The sequence below is a fragment of the Papio anubis genome, chromosome 6 (genome assembly GCF_008728515.1).
Source record: "Papio anubis isolate 15944 chromosome 6, Panubis1.0, whole genome shotgun sequence".
Lineage (NCBI taxonomy): Eukaryota > Metazoa > Chordata > Mammalia > Primates > Cercopithecidae > Papio > Papio anubis.
Window position 1 is genome coordinate 61,405,678 of NC_044981.1, and position 20,914 is coordinate 61,426,591.

The window sequence follows — 20,914 nt, forward strand, 5'->3', positions numbered from 1 at the left end:
AGAAAACATAAAAGGATTGTTGCAAGTTATAAGTATATACGCAAGTCTTCATATTGAACAAGAAAACAGGATTGAATTCTTATAGACATTTTTATTGTCTAATCTTAAAAGTTTTTTCCTGGAACCTTTTAAATTTAGGATTTAATTTAGTTTCATATTAACATCCACATCTCTTTCCTCTTTTCTGTCTATCATAACTTCTTTCAGAAAGAACTACTACTTGAACAGATTCTGCTACACAGAAATTTTACTTTTTAGCTGCACTTAAAAGGAAAGTAAAATGCGTAAATTTTAACAAATAAAATGGAGGGCTAGAATTTCAACCAATTCAGTAAAGAATGAAAAATTCTATTTCTGCATTTGGGTGCCACTGTGTATCAGGCACTATGCCTGTTCTAGCAGGTAAAGATGAGCCTGACTTTGAGGGGCTTAGTTGGGAGATAGAAATATGAACAAATAATTATTATACAAGTATCAAGTGACATAGCAACAGAAAAAATAGATTGTTACCACTCGAACAGGATAAAATGGCTGTTGAGTGATCGCTAGAGGATTTTTAGATTTTCAAGACAAGAGTGATTTTTACACTGGTTTGGGAATCACTAAGTAGAGAAGATGGAAACCACCACAGGCAATGGAACAATTGGGTAAAAAGCAAATATCCAATGCACTGCAATACGCTTGAGCAAATTGTTCAGTGAAGCCACAGTGCTTATTCTCAAGTTTAATGGAGAGATTCTTTCTCGTATAAGTAAATTCAAAGCTGCTAGTAATTCATTTCAATTACACCTCTTACTCTACCTCTAGAAATTCATATCTTGCTGATATGACTTTCAAATTTAGTCATTATTTCTTATTACAAAAGGTGTTACTAATAGGATTGTTTTGCACATGCGAATGTTGATGAGACAGAAAATTGTATATATACATGTGTATATACAACCATTTGGTTACAGTCAATAGTGAGGTGATAATTTATGCTTCAGTCAACCAGACTGGAAAGTATTCATACAAGGTTAAAATTGTTAATCCTTCCGCAGGAGATATGATGACATACAAAATGTTTAAGTATATATGTATGTGGTACTTATGTTTAAGTTCTAAAATAATCACTCCTGGTGTTGTAGAGTTAAAATGCACAGGAAATGCCAAGAGTTAGTAAACTTTGCAAGGGCCTTAAATGTTACTCAATTTTTTACATCTCTGTATCCTCGTCGCCTCATTCATGTCTTTTTATTTTTCGCCATTCTCAATGCTTTCCATGTTGTACAATTTAAAGGTGCTAAAATTATAGCTTATGTGTTATCTTTCATCACCTGGAGACTTACACCCCAAGTGACTCATTCTTTGGACTTCTTCCTTTGGAGATTTATTCCCCTCCTATCCTTTGACATAATTATCAAATTTGGCAATTTATTTAACACTCACAGCAAAGATAGTTACTCTTTGATTTTATAGCTGGTAAAACTGAGATAACAGTGAATCTATGTTAACTATGCTGATTGCTGTGATTTTGACACATAACATTAAGCCTTTGAATGGAATTACATCTAGTATCATTCACAGTAATTAAGAATTATGTTAAGTATAGTACAGTTTTATGCCATAGTAAGTTTTGATGAGATTAAAAAGTCTATTTAATAATATGAATGAGAAAGCTCTGAATTTGCCCAAATATTAAATTGATAAAGAAAATATTGTATGGTAGTGGGATAAAAAATATTTTAGAGTAGACACAACAGACCACAGAATAATGATATGGTTTGTATTTAATAAAGTATGATGGGAAGTCAAACATTTTCATTATTACATAAAGGTAGCTAAAATATTTCAAAATATCAGGGCCGTAAGAGACTTTTATGTTATTTTACCTGAACCCTGCATTGAGGGTGGACTCTATACATCTGCACATATACTTTCAGCTGTGATAAATAATTATCTAGCAAATTTCTGGGTAAGTTTTTAATGAATATCGCTACTTCCTAAGGTCATCTCACTTATTTGGTGCACAGATTTAATTATCGGACATTAGAAATGGTACATATTTGGAAGAGAGCATAATCTTTTCTTCAAAGCTCTGTCATTATAGCAAAGGTCTTCATTCTTTTTAGTGTTAGCACAAAATTTTTTAATGAATTTCATAGTTCAGTATATGTTAAGGAGAATATTTTGTAGACAGAAAATGAAGTCAACTATGAAATAATCTTAAGAACTGAAATAAAAATGACATGGATGGGTAAGAAAATTATTTTTCAAAAGGTATCAGTGAAGAAAAGAAGTCATATGACAAGTATGAAAGCAGAAAATATGAAGAGGGTTAAGAGGATTACTAAATAAAGCTGAGTTTATAAAAGGCTAAAGTGACAAATCAAAAATGGATAAAGAATGCTGAAAATTCATGTAAGGATCAGCAGTGTTCTCCTATATTCAGTTTGTGTCTACCCATAGCTACTAGCTCAATTTTGACTGTAAATAGTTAATTCACATATGATTATTTCGTTATAAACTCAAACTTTCTATGATTTTCATCAAATGCAGGAATAAGAATATCTATTTCAATTATCTTTATATACTCCTAAAAATATTGGTTCATGATTCAACCCTCACTTAATTATAGTTTAGGTGATAAGATTATATCAACGTTTAGTTGGGTTTTAATCTTAAGAGTTCTGTCTCTATATATAATAGCGTAGTATGACAGGTCATTCAAGTTAAGTTAATTTCTGCTTTGATAGTCAAGTAGGTAATTATCAGCACTTGTAAAACATTCTAGAGAAGGTTATGATCCCAATAAAATTAATATAGTGATAAAAAATAAATGTTTTCTCCAAATTTGAAATTTAACCAATAGACTTCTCACGCCATGTATGGTGGTTTACGCCTGTAATGCCAACACTAGGAGACACAAGCAGGAGGATCCCTTGCACCCAGTAGTTCTAAACCAGTCTGGATAACATAGTGAAATCTTGTCTCTACAATAATAATAATAATAATAATAATAATAATAATAATAATAAATAGCCATGCTTGGTGGCACATCCTTGTAGTCCCAATTACTTGGGAGGCTGAGGTGGCAGGAGTGCCTGAGCCTAGGAGGTCGAGGGTGAAGTGATTTTGAGTGATCACTGCACTCAAAAAAAGAGAAAACAAAAAGACTTTTCATTTTTAAATATATATTTTTGTTGTAGTTTTGTTTTTTGGAGAATGATCTTTTAAAAAAGTACTACACTTTTTTATTTTTTAACTTTTATTTTAGATTCAGGTGTACATGTGCAGGTTTGTTATATGAGTAAGTTGCCTGTCACAGTGGTTTGCTATACAGATTATTTGGTCAACCAGTAGAGTAATTTTATTAAAGAGATTTATTGATAATATGCTGTATATTCAAAGTTTGAAGGTTTTTTTCTAGTATAGAGAGTGATGGATAAGTATTTTCTTTGGTGTCTTTTTGAGTTGATCCTAATGGATGAATTCTGGAAGTCAGTGCTATGTTAATGAAGAAAGAAGGCTTTCAAACAAAAAAAAAATATACCTATTTCATGTATTTCATGTTTCATTTCTAAAAGAATTGATAAAATAAGAGAAACTTAACTATCCAAAATCACCTTAAAATAATGCCCTTTAGGAGCAAAGATTATTATTCGAAGTATTAATACACATGAGTCATAATTTTAGGAAAAAAAAATTTCCAGATGATTGTTTCCTCAATGTAGTTGCTTGAGCAAGCCATGGAATTTATTAGTTATGAAAACTAACACATACTTATTTATTATGTTATTGTTGTAAGAACACATCATGATATCTAACCTCTTAAATTTTTAAGCGTGCAATGCAAAATTGTTAATTATAGACAAAATATTGTACAGCAGATGTCTAGAACTTATTTATTTTGTATAACTGAAACTTTATACCCATTTATTAGCAACTTGCCAGTACTTTCTTTTAAATGCTCTAGAAAAAGAAAAAACTAAACCTCCAATTGTTTAAAATCTTATGCACAGAACATCTCCAAAATAACCCCCAGTAACTAGAAAAAGCAGTAAGTGGATGCAAATTTAACTTTAGAATTACCATAGAGTTATCTATATGGGGAGGGGAAGCAGTAAAATTTGATTTCTAAAGATATTTTGAGGCTCAGGCCAAAATTTCTGTCTGGGCACCTCCTGCCTGAAGGATGGGAGCCAATAACTAAAGTAATGTATGGAAATGTAAGGATCTTATTTATGTGACTATATAAGTAGTTATCTGTACTTACAGCCTGTTAGTTTCCCTATTATGAAAATACATGATTAAGAAGACTTTTAGTAGACACATATCTTGTTTCTTGAGACTTAGTTGTGTGTTGGCTTACAAAAGTTGCTCACTGGCACCAACTATTGTGACTACATATACAAAGCAAAGAGAAAAAAATCTTTACAGAAAAATTTGTTATAAATTACTTTTGCTCTATTCCCCCTCTTTTATTGATATATAATAATGAACATATTTATGGGGTACATGTGTTTGTTACATGCATAGAAGCTGCAATGTTCAAGTCAGGGTATTTGGGGTATCCCTTACCTTGAGTATTTATCATTTTTATGTGTTGATATCATTTCACGTCCTCTCTTTAGTTGCCTTGAAATATTCATAACATTGTTGCTATGTATAGTCACCCTAGTCTATCGGACATAGAAATTTATTTCTTCTATCTAACTATATGTTTATACCCGTAATCAATTTTTCTTGATCCCCCCCTCCTGCTAATCACCTTTCCAAGTCTCTGATATCTATTGTCCTATTCTCGATGCCCATGCAATCAAATTTTTTAGCCTACACATATGAGTGAGAATATGAGGTATTAGTCTTTCTGTGCCTGGCTTATTTTAACATAATGACCTTCAATTCCATCCATGTTGCTAGGAATGACATGATTTTATTTTTTATGGTCAAATGGTAATACACCATATATGTATACACACACACACACACACACACACACACATACATATATTTGTATATCTACACATATATATATATGCATACATATATACACACACTATATACATATATATTCACATATACAGAGATATTTTCTTTATCCATTTGTCCGTTATACACACATACACAAATGTAACATTTTCTTTATCAGTTTATCTGTTGATGGACACGGGTTGATTGCATTATCTTTGCTATTGTGAATAGTGCTGCAATAAACATATGAGTACAGGTATTATTTTTATGTATTTATTTTGGATAGATACCCAGTAGTGGGATCGTTGGGGATCAAATGGTAGTTCTATTTTTAGTTTTTTGGAAAATCTTCATACTTTTTTTCAAAATGGTTGTACATTTCCCCCAACAGTGTGTACGATTTCTCTTTTCTCTGCATCCTAACCAGCATCTGTTTTTTTTTTTTCTTATTTTTCAAAAGAGCTATTCTAATTGGGGAGAAATTATATTTTGTTGGTTTTTTAAAATTTGCATTTCCCCAGTGATTAGTGGTGTTGAGAAAACCTTCATTTACCCATATTGACCATTTGTATGCGTTCTTTTCAGAAATGCCTACTCCTGTTATTTGCCCATTTATTAATGGAATTATTTATTTGTCTTTTCTTGTTGTTTATTTGTTTGAGTTCCTTGTAAATTCAGCATGTTAGTTCTCTGTCAGATAAGCAATTTTCAAATATTTTCTCTCATTCAAGAGGTAGTCATTTCACTCTGTTGATTGTTTCTTTTGCTGTGCAGAAGTTTTTAGTTTAATATGGTCCCATTTATCTATTTTCGTTTTTGTTGCCTGTGGTTTTGAGGTCGTAGACATAAAATCTTCACCTAGACAAATGTCATGAAGAATTTTTGCTACTTTTTTTCTTGTAGTTTTACCCTTTGGGTATTACCTTTAAGTCTTTAATACATATTGAATTGATTTGTTGTACATAGTGAGAGATAAGGATCCAGTTTTATTTTTCTGCATATGGTTATCCAGTTTTCCCAGCGCCATTTATTGAATAGGGTGTCCACCAATGTATGTTATTGATGACTTTGTTGAAGTTCAGTTGGCTGTAAATATGTGGATTTATTTCTGTGTTTTCTATTCTGTTCCTCTGATCTATGTGTCTATTTTTATGCCAGTACCATGTTTTTTACATTACTGTAGCCCTGTAATATGTTTTAAGTCAGGTTGTGTGATGACTCATTTTGTTCTTTCTGCTCAAGTTTGCTTTGGCTATTCAGACCTTTTTTTGGTCCCATATGAATTTTAGAATGTTTTTTTTAATTTCTATAAAAATGGCATTTTTATTTTGATAGGGATTGCTTTAAATTTATTAATTTTAGGGGGCAGTGTGTCATCTCAAGGTTATCATGTTCTCCAGTTCATGAACATGGAACGTCTTTCTATTTGTGCCTTCTTCAATTTCTTTTGCCAGTGTTTTGTAGTTTTCCTCATAGACAGCTTACACCTCTTTGGATACATTTATTCCTAGGTATTTTACTTTTGTATTGTTTGTAAATGGAATTGTCTTCTTGATTTCTTTTTTGGCTACTTTATTACTGGTGTATTGAAATGTTACTGATTTTTGTATGTTGGATTTGTATCTTGAAATTTTACCAAATTTATTTTTCAGTTCTAAGAGGTTTTGGTGGAGTCCTTTTTTTTTTTTAATTTCTTTTAAGATATAACACATAGCATCTGCAAAGAAAGAAAATTTGACTTCCTCTTTTCCAAATCAGATGCCTTTTATTTTTTCTCTTGCCTGATTGCTCAGGTTAGGACTTCCCCTACTATGTTAAATAGGAATGGTGATAATGGACATCCTTGTCTTGTTCCTGTTCTTAGAAAAAAGACTTTCAAATTTTCTGCATTCAGAATGATTTTAGCTATAGGTTTGTCATGTATGGATTTATTACTTTGAGGTATGTTCCTTCTATGACTACTTTCTTGGGAGTGTTTATCATGAATGATTGTTAAATTTGTTAAATTATTTTTCTCACATATTGATTAGCATGTGCTTTTTGTCCTTCATTATATTGATGCAGTGTATCATGTTTATTGATAATTTGCATATGTTGTACCATTCTTGAATCATTAGACTAAATCTCTCTTGATAGTGGTATATTATTTTTTATGTGCTATTGGATTCAGTTTTGTTGAATAGTTTTGTGGCTATGTTTATCTGATATTTTGTCTGATAAAACTTTGTGGCAATCTTTTGTATTTCTGTATATCAGTTGTAATGTCTCCTTTTACATTTTGATGACTTGGATTTTCTCCTTTTTTTTCTTCATTAGTCCAGTGAGCCAATTATGAATTATACTTATCTTTTCAAAGAAACAACTTTATATTTGATAGATCCTTTGTGGGTTTTTAAGCCTCTATTTCATTTAGTTCTGCTCTGATCTTTATTATTTCTCTTTTTTCCTCCTAATTTGGGGTTTGGTCTGTTCTTGCTTTTCTAGTTCCTTGAGGTACATCATTAAATTATTTATATTAATTCTTTTTAGTTTTTGATGTAAGCATTCGTTGCTATGAACTTCCCTCTTAGCAGTATTTTTTCTGTGTCCCACAGATTTTGGTATGCTATATTTTCATTTTCATTTGTTTCAAGAAACTTTTTTTAATTTTCATCTTAATTTTATTTATTAACTCAATGGGCTTTCAGGAGCTTGCTGTTTGATTTCTGTGTATTTGTATAGTCTCCAAAGTTCCCCTTGGTATTGATTTCTAATTTTATCGCATTGTAATCTGGAAAGATGTGATAAGGTTTTGACTTTTTAAAATTTGTTGAGACTTGTTGTATGACCCTAACGTATGCTCAATCTTGGAGAATGTTTCATGTGCCAATGAGAAAAAAAAAAAAAAAATGTATTCTGCAGTTGTTGGATAAAACGTTCTGTAAATGTGTGTCATGTCCATTTGGTCTAAAGTCCAGTATAAGTACAATGTTTCTTTGTAGATTTCCTGCCTCAGTGATCTGTCTAATACTGAGAGTGGTTGTTGTAAGAGTCCCCCATTATAACCATATTGTGGTCTATTTAGATATGTAATCTAAATAATAATTAGAGTCTTTCCTTAGATATAATAAGATTTACTTTATGAATCTGAGCACTCCAGTGTTGGAAGCCTATCTATTTAGGATTGTTATATCCTCTTGCTGGTTTGATTTCTTTATCATCATATAATGACTATCTTTATCTTCTTTTTTTTCCCATTAAAGTCTGTTTTTATCTGATACAAGTATTGTTACTCCTGTTTGCTTTTCGTTTCCATTTGCATAGAATATCATTTTCCATCCCTTTACTTTCAATCTATTTATGCCTTTTCAGTTAAAGTATATTTTTTTGTAGGTGGCATATTGCTGGATCACATTTTTAAATTCATTCAGTGAGTTTATATATTTTAAGCCACTTACATTCAAGGTTATTATTTATATTTAAGGTTTTGTTCTCTTCATGTTGTTTTCTGGCTGGTGTACATATTCTTTCCTTCTTTCTTTTTCTTATTGACTCTCCTTGTGGTTTGCTGATTTTCTGTGGTGGTATCATTTGAGTCTTTTCTTCATTTGTGTGTTTGAAATACAAGTGAGTTTTACTTTGTGTGTGTATTTTCTTGGTAAATGTCATCCTTTTGCTTCCAGGTTGAGAGCCTCTTTAAGCATTTCTTGTAAAACCAGAATTCCCCTATCATTTGCTTATCTGAGAAAGGCTAAATTTTGCCCTCATTTATGAAGGATAATTTTGCTGAGTATGTGTTCTTGACTGGATTTTTTTTCTATCCGCATTTTGAATATATCATCCCATTTTATCCTGGTCTGTAGGGTTTCTGTTAAGAAGTCTGCTGTTCGAGGCTCTTATGGTGACAAGATATTTTTCTCTTGCTGCTTTTAGAATTTTCACTTTATCATTGACTTTAGATATTTTCACCATAATATTTCCTGAAGAAGGCCTTTTGGCATTGCATCTGTTTGGGTATTGCTGGGCCCCTTGTATCTGAATGTCTAAATCTCTTGCTAGACTTGGAAAAATTTTATCTATTATTTAATTAAATAAATTTTGAAAACTTTTCATAAATAGATTTTGAACCTATGTCATTAAACGGATTTTGAACATTCTTTGCCTACAGGTCCATTCTGTATTTTATTTAAGGAGTTCTTCAACTCCAAAATTTCTGTTTGGTTCTTTTTTTATGATTTCTATCTGTTTGGTAAATTTCTCATTTATATCCTTATATGATTTTCTGATTTTTGTATTTTTTAATATTCTGGAATTTCATGAATTTCTTTTAGATTAGGATCTGTTGCTAGAGAATTATTTTGTTCATTTGGAGGTGTCATATTTCCTTGCTTTATTCATGTCTCCCGTGTCTTCATGTTGAAATCTGCACATCTAGTGTAATAGTGGCTTCTTTTAATTTTTGAATTTACTTTCATAGAGAAAGACTTTTTCATGAGCATATATTTATAACATTCGTTGAGTATGTTAAGTAGTGGAGCCTATGTATGATTTATTCAACTGTAAACAGTATAAGCAGTATATGCAATTTCCTTGGTGGTTTAGGGTTTGGTTATTAGCAGAGGCTATGATGAAGTTTTGCTCGGAAAACGAATGCCTGTCTGGCCAGTTTTGGGGCACCAGTGGTGGCACCAGTGGGCTTAGTGTGTCTGTTCTTTGGACCCAGGGTGGTTTATGCTGGCACTGGTGTTCACAGGATTGAGTGGGCACATTGTTGGGACTCTGGTTTGCCTCATAGGATGCTGGTAATGGCAGTGTTGGGACAGGCAGAACGGGTTCTTGGGTTCCTGGGCACTGGTGTAGTGTGGGCAATGGGAATTGTAGTGGTGAGATGATCCTTTGTATCCTGAGTCATGTATGCTACTGTCTGCAGTAGCAATGCAGGGTTGTCACTCAAATCCCCATAAACACAGTTTTCAGACTTGTCTGCTCTTGATAGCAGCAGCACTACAGAACTGCACAGATAGAGGAGGGACCCCACTGTTCACACACAAGCCAAGCGTAAGGGTCACACCACCAATGAAGGCACAGTCACCACCCATAGCCCCAGACAGTCTTCTAGCTCACCCATCTCAGCCTTTGTCAGCAGCAGCAGAAACTATGCCTGCATGGTGTGCAAATGTGGAGAAGGAGTCCCATTCTCTCCACGTGAATCTGAGCCCAGAGGCTGCTATGCCCATGCAAGGGGATCTCACTCTCTGCTTGCGTGGCTTAGTACAGAGTTTGTGTTGCTGCTGAGCATGGGGCCACTTCTCACAGACCCCAACAGGGAGCACTCAGGCTCTGGGAAGCATAATGTGTTAGTTTTCATTGTCTCAGTTGACAGATTTTTTAATGCATTGTGTTGTCCTTTCCCCAGACAGTAGTACTCTCTGTGGGCTAGAGTACCGGCGACCTCATAGCACCCTTTGTCCAGCCAGTGCTGTGCCACCGTAGCCCTCTTGGTAGACACTAGGGGTTGTTAGTGAGGAATTTTGGGATGTGGAGATATGGAGACTGTGGTTTCCAGGTCAGGATGCAGCCCCATTATGGCTGTACATTCACAATGGTGCTTTATTGCAGATGTTTAGGTCTTGAGAGTGTAAATGCCCTAGCAGGTGTTACCTGTCTGGTACAATGCTCTCTTGGGAATTTCAAATCACTACCCATACTAGTGTTAGGGACTGTGTAGGTAGTGGAGCTCTCTCATGGTTCTGATTACAGCAGCCCACAGCGGGGATGTGGAACACTGAAATTCTCTCACTTACCCTTTCCCCATAATAGTGAATCCCTCAAGGCTCTCAGACTATTGTGGGTGAGTTGACCATTTATTTCCTTCTCTTTCTATGCCTCAATGTATCCCCATAACTTCACTGTTTCACTCTAGTGTTCTCCCCTAGATGTTCTGTTTGAGGAGTAATTATCTATTTGTAATTTTGGTTTTTCTTTCTGGAGAGGATGACTGTCCAATTTCTCTAGGCAGCCATCTGGAGCCAGGATCTAGTAGTCTATTTATGTGCATCATATTATTTAAAATAAAATCACAATCATATTTTTAGTATTGTATTACAACTGCAGTTGTAATACATATTCATATTTTATAAAAGTGTTATATTACTGTACCTTTATTTCACGTTTGTAATTTAATTAAATTTATTTTGTAATAATTTTGCATTTTTTCAAATAGTATAGATATAATATAGAGGTTCTTGCATACTTTTCAGCCAGTTTCCCTTAATGTTAATATTTCATGGTTCATTTGTCAAATCTTAGAAATTAACATTAGTCTAATATTATTAATTAAATTAGAGACTGCAAATTTCACTAGTGTTTCCATTAATGCTATTTTTCTGTCCTGGAATGTATTCTAGAATACCGCATTGTGTTAGATACATCAGGATGTCAAGTTCCTTTTAGTTTTTATGAAGTTCTAGTCAAATTTTACAGTCTGAGTTTATGAACTAAACCTTCTCTAGGCCACGTTAAATTTTATATTTGTTCCATAGTACTTGAAAGTCCTATGAACTTAAACAGTAAATTTTACTCATGTTTGAAGCTCCTAATATGTGATAAATATGATTTTTCTATGCCATTGATATAAACATTTAATATATATATATTTAGATAATATGCCTGTAGTTTTCCCATTGAGTTTTTTTTTATTTATTTTTAAAACTGCTTTATATAAGAATACACTGAGGTACTTGAAGTCAAAGATTGTTCAATTTATATGAGATTATTTTCCCTATTCTCTGGACATTTAAGAGTTGCCTGGGGAGAAATAATTTAATTTGGTGATGTTAAATAGTTTTAATGACATAGGAAAAAACAGTCTTCCCTGTTTACAATTTGTAAGCCCCTCTCCAACCTCTACATTCCCCTATCATCTCAGACAAGCTTTTCTCATATTATTTGCTGTTTTTGGAATCAGTGTTGATACATTCTTTGAAATACAAACACATTCAATCATTCCAATTATCCTTGATTCATTTTTCCAACATCGATATTTGCTTCATATCTGTAGTTAGTTATTTGTGATTCTAGTTCAAAGTCTTATATACATCTAAACTTTTATCTCCTATATTATTTACCATGCCTCAGTTCAGGCTCTCCCTGCATCTTAACTCAATGAGCTTAACAAACTTCTGCTCTGATTTTCTGACATTAAATCCTTTAGCTCCTAATTTTATAATTTTTGGAGTGAAGAAGGTGAAGCAATGTGAACAGAGAGTGAAATAGGGTTGATACTTCATATGAGACAATCAATGAAGACTTCTTGGATGAGATAATATTTAAACAAAGATCTGAAAGAACAGAAATAAAATCTGTATATTCATATGGAAAAATGAATTCTAGGTATAGAGTTTAGGCATTCTACAACAACTTCAGAGACCTACTGGGCATTTAAAGAAATCACAAATGTTTGTGTGACTAAAAACAAATGAACACGAAGAGTATTAGAAAATTGAAGTAGGAGGGTGAGGAGTAGGTCATGGAAGTGACAAGTTACCAAAATATTGAAGGAGAAGGTAAGAGTTTGAGGTTTTGCTTTGAGTGATATTGGAAGCTATAATAAAGATTTGGGTATAAAATGACATGTTATATATCAGTACAATCACCATGGCTCTTATTTATACTTCAGGCAGATGTGAGTGGAAGAAGAGAGATTAAATGGAATAAATTATGGGAAATTTTCTGATTTTCTCTAAATATACAATGTTTTTGCTTGGAAAATAACATTTGTGTGAGATCTTTATAATCATCTTACTAACTTTTACATGAGTGAAGTTTTCAGGGGAAAATGGCTATAGATGTGTCTGAGAATAGTTAAAATAATACTTAGAATATAGTACGTCAAGAGATAAGATGTGAATCAGTCCCCAAGGGAGTTAAGTCCAAAGAGTGAGTCATTTCAGGTGTAAGTGTCCAGGTGATGAAAGACAAGTTAGAAATATTGCTGTTGCTGTGGTGGCTGTTGTAAGCAGAATGGTGGGGCTGATGGGATTACTGTTGTTGGCACTTAATGCAAATTGTGATTTTGAACTTGTGAGTAGTAGTGAGGCAGCATGAATAACGGAGTGGTCTTAACAGAAGCACAGAGTTTAAAAAATTCCTCTGGGAGTTAGCTAAAGGCCATGTAGAGGGCAGTAATAAGGGCTTTTGTGGGTCATTCCAATAGAACTCCAATAGCAATGATAAGACTGGTTAAATAGCTGGCTCAGGGTTCTCTGAGCCTCCCTAACCTGTTACTTCTTATTCAGTTTACTTTCTAGGATTTATTTTGTATTTTTTCTTTTCCTAGTCCCAGCAGTTCCTTAAAGTTCTGTTTTTTGTCATATTCTCTACACTATCTTTATGATAGTATATTTGTTTCCTTGGCCTCATCTGTCACCCCTATGTTTAGAACACTCGCCCTGTGTCTTTAAATTTTTTTATTAATTTGATCTGATGTCTTCACGGTGATGACACACAATGCTGCAAAGTAAGTGTGTTTAAAAATAAACTCCTTCCTGAAAACTCACAAATAAAAGACAGAAAATTGTTGATGAAAATGAACAAAACATTTAAACATACAATGATAAAGGTCAATAAATATGTAAAAAAATTCAAAACTTTATTTTTCCAAAAAATTCAAATTAACACCACATTTGATAAAATTCTACAAGTGTATCAGAATAACAGAAATGGAAAAAATAGAAAATTCCAAATGATAGTAAGAAAACAAAGCAATTGGTACTCTCATGAAGTGCTGGGAGCAGTTTCGTGGCACATCTATACTTGGGAACCGTTTATTAATATCTTCAGAAGATGACTATATGTTGTCTTCTAACCTAGAAGTTTTACTCTTTGGTATGTAGCCAATGAAAATACGGCATATATTCCCAGAAAGTATTGAAATACATATTTAAATATTTTGAAATAGCTCTGAAATGGAAAATTCTCAAATGTCCATGAAGATAAAAATGAATAATTTGATTTGAAAATATCTTTATGATAGATTACTATACAGCAACTATAACTATATACAACTTGGGAGACTTTCATAAGAAAACTTGAATAAAACAATCAGATATAAAAAAGATGCACTTGCCCTGTGGTTCCAATGCTATACGGCACAAAACAGCTAAAATTAGTATATGATTTTCAAGTCAAGATAGTAGTTTCTGTCTGGGAGTCATGACTAGAAAGCGGCATGATTAGTTTTTTGGGGTGCTTGTAATATTCTATTCCTTGACAAAATGTAGCTGGAACAGGATCTTAGGTTTTCTAATAATGGTGTATATTTACCAGCGTTCCACAATGTTTTTTTGTGTGTGTTATCAGTTACATTTTAGATTAGGCTTAAAAACAAGTTTCAAGGACAGGATTACAAAAAACAACTCTGAACACAAAAGAACATCAATAAAAGAGAAGTACAAAAGAATGGAATCTTTTGAGTAAAATAAAAACTGTGTAACAAATGAATTCTTCATAAAAAAATTTATACACCAAAAACAGATTAGGTCCATTGAACCTGGCAACTGCTCAAAATGAACAAAAGCCTTAATTTTTAAATACTCAAATAAGCTAAAGTTTCAACAGCCTCAAAAGTAAAGGAAGTCTCAAAGCAAAAATATGTATGGTTTATCTTTGAAAGTAATCTGTTTATATGTCGAATAAATTATAGTTAAACCTGTTTGCATAGAAAACCAATGAAAGCACTGCAGATGTAGTTTCCTTTTGGCATTAAGTGCCTTTGAAGTTAACCATAGTTTAACATGCTGAGTGTGAAATAAACATCAGGGTAATGCAGGATCATTACAGAAACAAAATCTAAAAATAAGTTTACAAAAATGAGAGAAAAAGGCTTTTTCCTAAATATATGAGTATATGTAATAAAACTCATTGGAAAACCTCAATATCTGTAGACTGCCTAGGCATATTCAAAGGATAGGATACATATTGTGAGTATGAGAACTGTGGTTTTCTAAAATTTACATTGGCCTGGAGCTAAGCTTTTGTATAGCTTCTTTTTTTATTCCTCACTTGTTCCCTTGTCATTTTTAATCAGTGTCATGGATTTTCAGACTATCCATACACTAATAAATGCTCAAATGTATGCTTAAATGTAGATATCTCCAAATTAACATGGCCCACTGCTTTCTCAGCATAACTGCCTGGAAATCTAAAGGCATCTCAAACTCATTGCATAAAAAATAAACACCTGTTCATCCTCCCCACCTTCATACTCATCTAAGAAAAATAAGCTTAAACTTTTACTTTTTCAGGTTAAATGACTTTGTGTCAACTCTGATATTTCTCTCATAGCACATATTCAGTGTGATAGAGTGACAGAGCTTTTGACATTTTAACCCCTTCCACTTGTCAGTGAGGATTGAACTCTTTGAGAAGGGATAGGCGAAATTTCATCAGATCCAAATTATTGTACTTTCACCTAAATTCCCACATTATCATTTATTATCTAATTTAGTATATTTTCTTATATTAACTCTAAGTTTAAAATTGATTGGCATTCCTCTTCTAAGAGCCAAGCACCCTGCCAACGTCTCAAATGAGAATATACATTTAATAATGTAATTCACAATTGGTACTGAAGGAACTTTCTAAGCATATTTCCATGATTTAGTAACAAGGAGGTTCTAATATTTTACAAAACCCTTTGCATATTAGATAATTTTTTAAGTTTATAGTTTTTAGGGGTACATAGTAGGTGCGTACATGTATGAGGTATATGAGATATTTTGGTACAGGCATACAATATGTAATAATCACATCAGAATGAATTAGATATCTATCACCTCAAGCATTTATTATTTATTTGTATTACAAACATTTCAATTATATTCTTTAGTTATTTTTAACTGTACAATAAATTATTATTAACTATAGTCACCATATTGTGCTAATATTACATCTTACTCATTCCTTCTAACTATATTTTTGTACCCATTAACCATCCCCACTTCCCACTCCGACTTCCACTACGCTTCTCTGTTTCTGGTAATCATCATTCTACTCTCTGTCTCCATGAGTTCAGTGGTTTTAATTTTTAGCTTCCACAAATGAGTGGAGAAAGGGAAACCTTCACACACTGTTGGTGGAAATGTAAATTAGTACGACCACTACAGAGAAGAGCATGAAGTTTCCTCAAAAAACAAAATAATAGAGCTAACATACGGTCCAGCAGTTTTACTGCCAGGTATGTACCCCAAAGAAAGGAAGTAAGTATATTGAAGATATATTTGCACTTTTTTTTTGGTTATTGTAACACTATTTAAAGTAGCCAAGATTTAGAATCAACCTAAGTGTCCATCAACAGATGAATGGATACAGAAAATGTAATACAGAAACACAATGGAGTACTATTCAGACTATAAAAAAGAACTATAAAAAGAATGAGATCCTGTTATTTGCAACAACATGGCTAGATGATAATTTTTTTAAATCTTTGGCTTATCTAATAAGATTAAAAAAATCCTCAAAGACCAATCCAAAACTGAATCATGAATACTGAAAGGCAAGCACAACCTGAAACTGGGGCATGTCCAAAGGGAATGCGGATCCTAGATAAAACAGAACTTTTTTCAGACAATTTTTTAAGATAAGTTTTATGTTCATCACAAAACTGTTAAGGTACAGAGATTTCCTATATCCCTTCTATCCCCAGGCAAGCATAGCCACCCACATTATTAACATTGCACACAAGAGTGGCACATGCTACAATATATGAAAGTATGTTGACACATCAAAATCACTCAAAGTCCATTGTTTCATTAGGGTTCTCTTCTGGTCTTGTATAGTCCATTGGTTTGGATAAATTTATAATGACTTTTGCCCATCAATATGGTAATACAGAGTATTTTCACTGTCGTAAAAGTCCTCTGTATCTATTTAACTCTCCTTACGTTGGTCCTAACCACAGACAACCACTGATCTTCTTACTGTCTCCATAGTTTTGTCTTCTCCAAAATGTCCTATTATTGAAATAATAAATTATGTTGACTTTTTAGATTGACTTTTATTCACTTAGTAATATGTATTTAAGTTGATACATTTATAGGACTTGGTAGCTAGTTTCTTTTAGTGCTGAATAATATTTCATTGTCTGGCTGTACCACAGTTTATTTATTCATTTACCTAGTGAAGAATACCATGATTGATTTCAAGTATTTGCAATTATGAACAAATCGCCTATAAACATCTGTGTAAAATTTTACTATAATTACTGGAAATAATATAATATGTAAAGGTTAGAGCCTTTGAAAAGTGAGAGAAAGCTCAGCAACTTTCTGGAAGGAACACAAAAATTTCAACACCTGTAAGCTAAAGAATAAAGTGATAATAAGTACCTTGAAGGATGATACAGAGAAAAATACATTCCTTAAAAATTCATAATCACAATCTAACCTTCATAAATACATCAGACTCAGATTAAAAGTAACCAATTTCTATCTATTTCATGGACATTTAACTTATGAGAAATTACCAAAGTATGTGAGAACATTGAAAACATCAACAAATATCACTGCATGTTCAACATAAATATCTAAAAATAAGCCCCGGAATCAACCTAAATGTTTGTTAATTTGTTTACAGATTTTTTGAATAAATGGTAATAAAAAATGAAATATGACACTGTTTTGCTGAAAGAGGAATGAGATTGAATTTCCCCTTTCCAGAAAAAAAGGTAGTGTAGAAAGATTAAAAGAAAGATTCTGATAGGTCCTAAAGTTAAAGGAACTGTGTCTGCTTCTGGACAGTTTCATTAGGGAGTAGCACAATTTCTGGAAATTAAAAATACCTAGTTGATGCGATGTGTCTATATTAAATGGGATAATGGATATATATATATGTATATATGTGTATATATGTGTGTGTGTGTGTATATATCTATGCCAAGCATGGCCTAAAGGCAACATAGGACTAGGCAGAACAAGAGAATGAAGATAATGAATGTCTTCATGCTAGCCTATAATTACACCGGAGACTGAGAATAACTAGAAATCCCCTATATCTAGGATACTTAAACTGTGACATGAATTTAACCTAAGATATAAGCCCTCACTACTGGAGAGATTCCAAGTATAATGAATGTGAAGCTTATAATCAGAAAACTATACTATTACACATGTACATATATATGTGAATATTTCAGTACATTTTACTTTACATAAACCTATTATATATTATATGTTTATATAGAAGTTATATACATGTAGGCTATTTAATGCATACCTCAGATTGCAGATTAAAGTTTATACCATGCAGCTACACACACACACACACATATATATAGTTTCATATATGTTTGTACCATGCAGTTACATATATGTGTGTGTATGTAGCTGCATTGTATAAACACAATGGAGTACTAGTCAGCCATAAAAATAATGCACTGAAAGTATATATATATATATATATATATATATATATATATATAGACACACACACAAACATACATATGTAGCCGCATTGTATAAACTCTATAAATATATAATTGTATATATAAAACAAAATATATAGCTAGAAATATGTATATATATATGTAATGTCTTATTGGTATGAAAAAATCTAGTCTCAGATTAATACATGTGATATGATAACATTTAGTGGGAGTGTTGATTAGGATTTTCCTCAAAGCAAACCCAGAGACAAAAAGTTGACTGCAGGTAGATTATTTAGAAGGTTATCCTAGAAAACACCTGTCAGAGTCCCTCTGAAATAGTTTGAAGTGTGTCTCATAAGGTTCCACTGGAGGACAGAGATAAAATTGAAGGTATTTATCCACAGATTTCTGTTCTTTATGTTATAAGAATCCTCACCTCCCTACCCTGTGATTTCTAATGTCTTGGCTACACAAACTTTCATGATGCTAACACTGCCTCTAAGGCCCCAAAGAAGAAAGACTCAGACGAACTAGAGAAGCAGGAGCAAATACATTCAAAAGCTAGCAGAAGGAAAGAAATAACTAAGATCAGAGCAGAGCTGAAGGAGATAGAGACACAAAAACTATTCAAAAAAACAATGAATTCAGGAACTGGTTTTTTGAAAAGGTCAACAAAATTGACAGGTCGCTAGCAAGACTAATAAAGAAGAAAAGAGAGAAGAATCAAATAGATGCAATAAAAAAAGATAAAGGGGATATGACCCCCGATCCCACAGAAATAAAAACTACCATCAGAGAATACTGTAAACACCTCTACACAAATAAACTAGAAAATCTAGAAGAAATGGATAAATTCCTAGACACATACATTCTCCCAAGACTAAATCAGGAAGAAGTTGAATCCTTGAATAGACTCATAACAGGCTCTGAAATTGAGGCAATAATTAATAGTCTACCAACCAATAAAAGTCCAGGACCAGATGGATTCACAGCTGAATTCCACCAGAGGTACAAAGAGGAGTTGGTACCGTTTCTTCTGAAACTATTCCAATCAATAGAAAAAGAGGGATTCCTCCCTAACTCATGTTATGAGGCCAGCATCATCCTGATACCAAAGCCTGGCAGAGACACAACAAAAAAAGAGACTGTTAGACAAATATCCCTGATGAACGTTGATGAAAAAATCCTCAATAAAATACTGGCAAACTGAATCCAGCAGCACATGAAAAAGCTTATCCACCATGATCAAGTGGGCTTCATCCCTGAGATTCAAGGCTGGTTTAACATTGCAAATCAATCCATCACATAAACAGAACCAAAGACAAAAACCACATGATTATCTCAATCGATGCAGAAAAAGCCTTCAACAAAATTCAACAGCCCTTCATGATAAAAACTCTCAATAAATTAGGTATTGATGGGACGTATCTAAAAATAATAAGAGCTATTTATGACAAACTCACAGCCAATATCATACTGAATGGGCAAAAAACTGGAAGCATTCCCTTTGAAAACTGGCACAAGACAGGGATGCCCTCTCTCACCACTCCTGTTCAACATCGTGTTGGAAGTTCTGGCCAGGGCAATCAGGCAGGAGAAAGAAATAAAGGGTATTCAATTAGGGAAAGAGGAACTCAAATTGTCCCTGTTTGCAGATGACATGATTATATATTTAGAAAAGCCCATCGTCTCAGCCCAAAAATCTCCTTAAGCTGATAAGCAACTTCAGCAAAGTCTTAGGATACAAAATCAATGTGCAAATATCACAAGCATTCTTATACACCAATAACAGACAAAGAGAGAGCCAAATCATGAGTGAACTCCCATTCACAACTGCTTCAGAAAGAATAAAATACCTAGGAATATAACTTACGAAGGATGTGAAGAACCTCTTCAAGGAGAACTACAGACTACTGCTCAGTTAAATAAAAGAGGACACAAACAAATGGGAGAAGATTCCATGCTCATGGATAGGAAGAATCAATATTGTGAAAATGGCCATACTGCCCAAGGTAATTTATAGTTTCAATGCCATCCCCATCAAGTTACCAATGACTTTCTTCACAGAACTGGAAAAAACTACTTTAAAGTTCATATGGAACCAAAAAAGAGCCTGCATTGCCAAGACAATCCTAAGCCAATGAAACAAAGCTACAGGCATCATGCTATTTGACTTCAAACTATACTACAAGGCTACAGTAACCAAAACAACATGGTACTGGTACCAAAACAGAGATATAGACCAATGGAACAGAACAGAGCCCTCAGAAATAATATCACACATCTACAACTATCTGATCTTTGACAAACCTGACCTGACAAAAACAAGAAATGGGGAAAGGATTCCCTATTTAATAAATGGTGCTGGGAAAACTGACAAGCCATATGTAGAAATTTGAAATTGGATCCCTTCCTTACACCTTATACAAAAATTCATTCAAGGTGGGTTAAAGACGTAAATGTTAGACCTAAAACCGTAAAAACCCTAGAAGAAAACCTAGGCAATACCATTCAGGCCATAGGCATGGGCAAGGACTTCATGTTTAAAACACCAAAAGT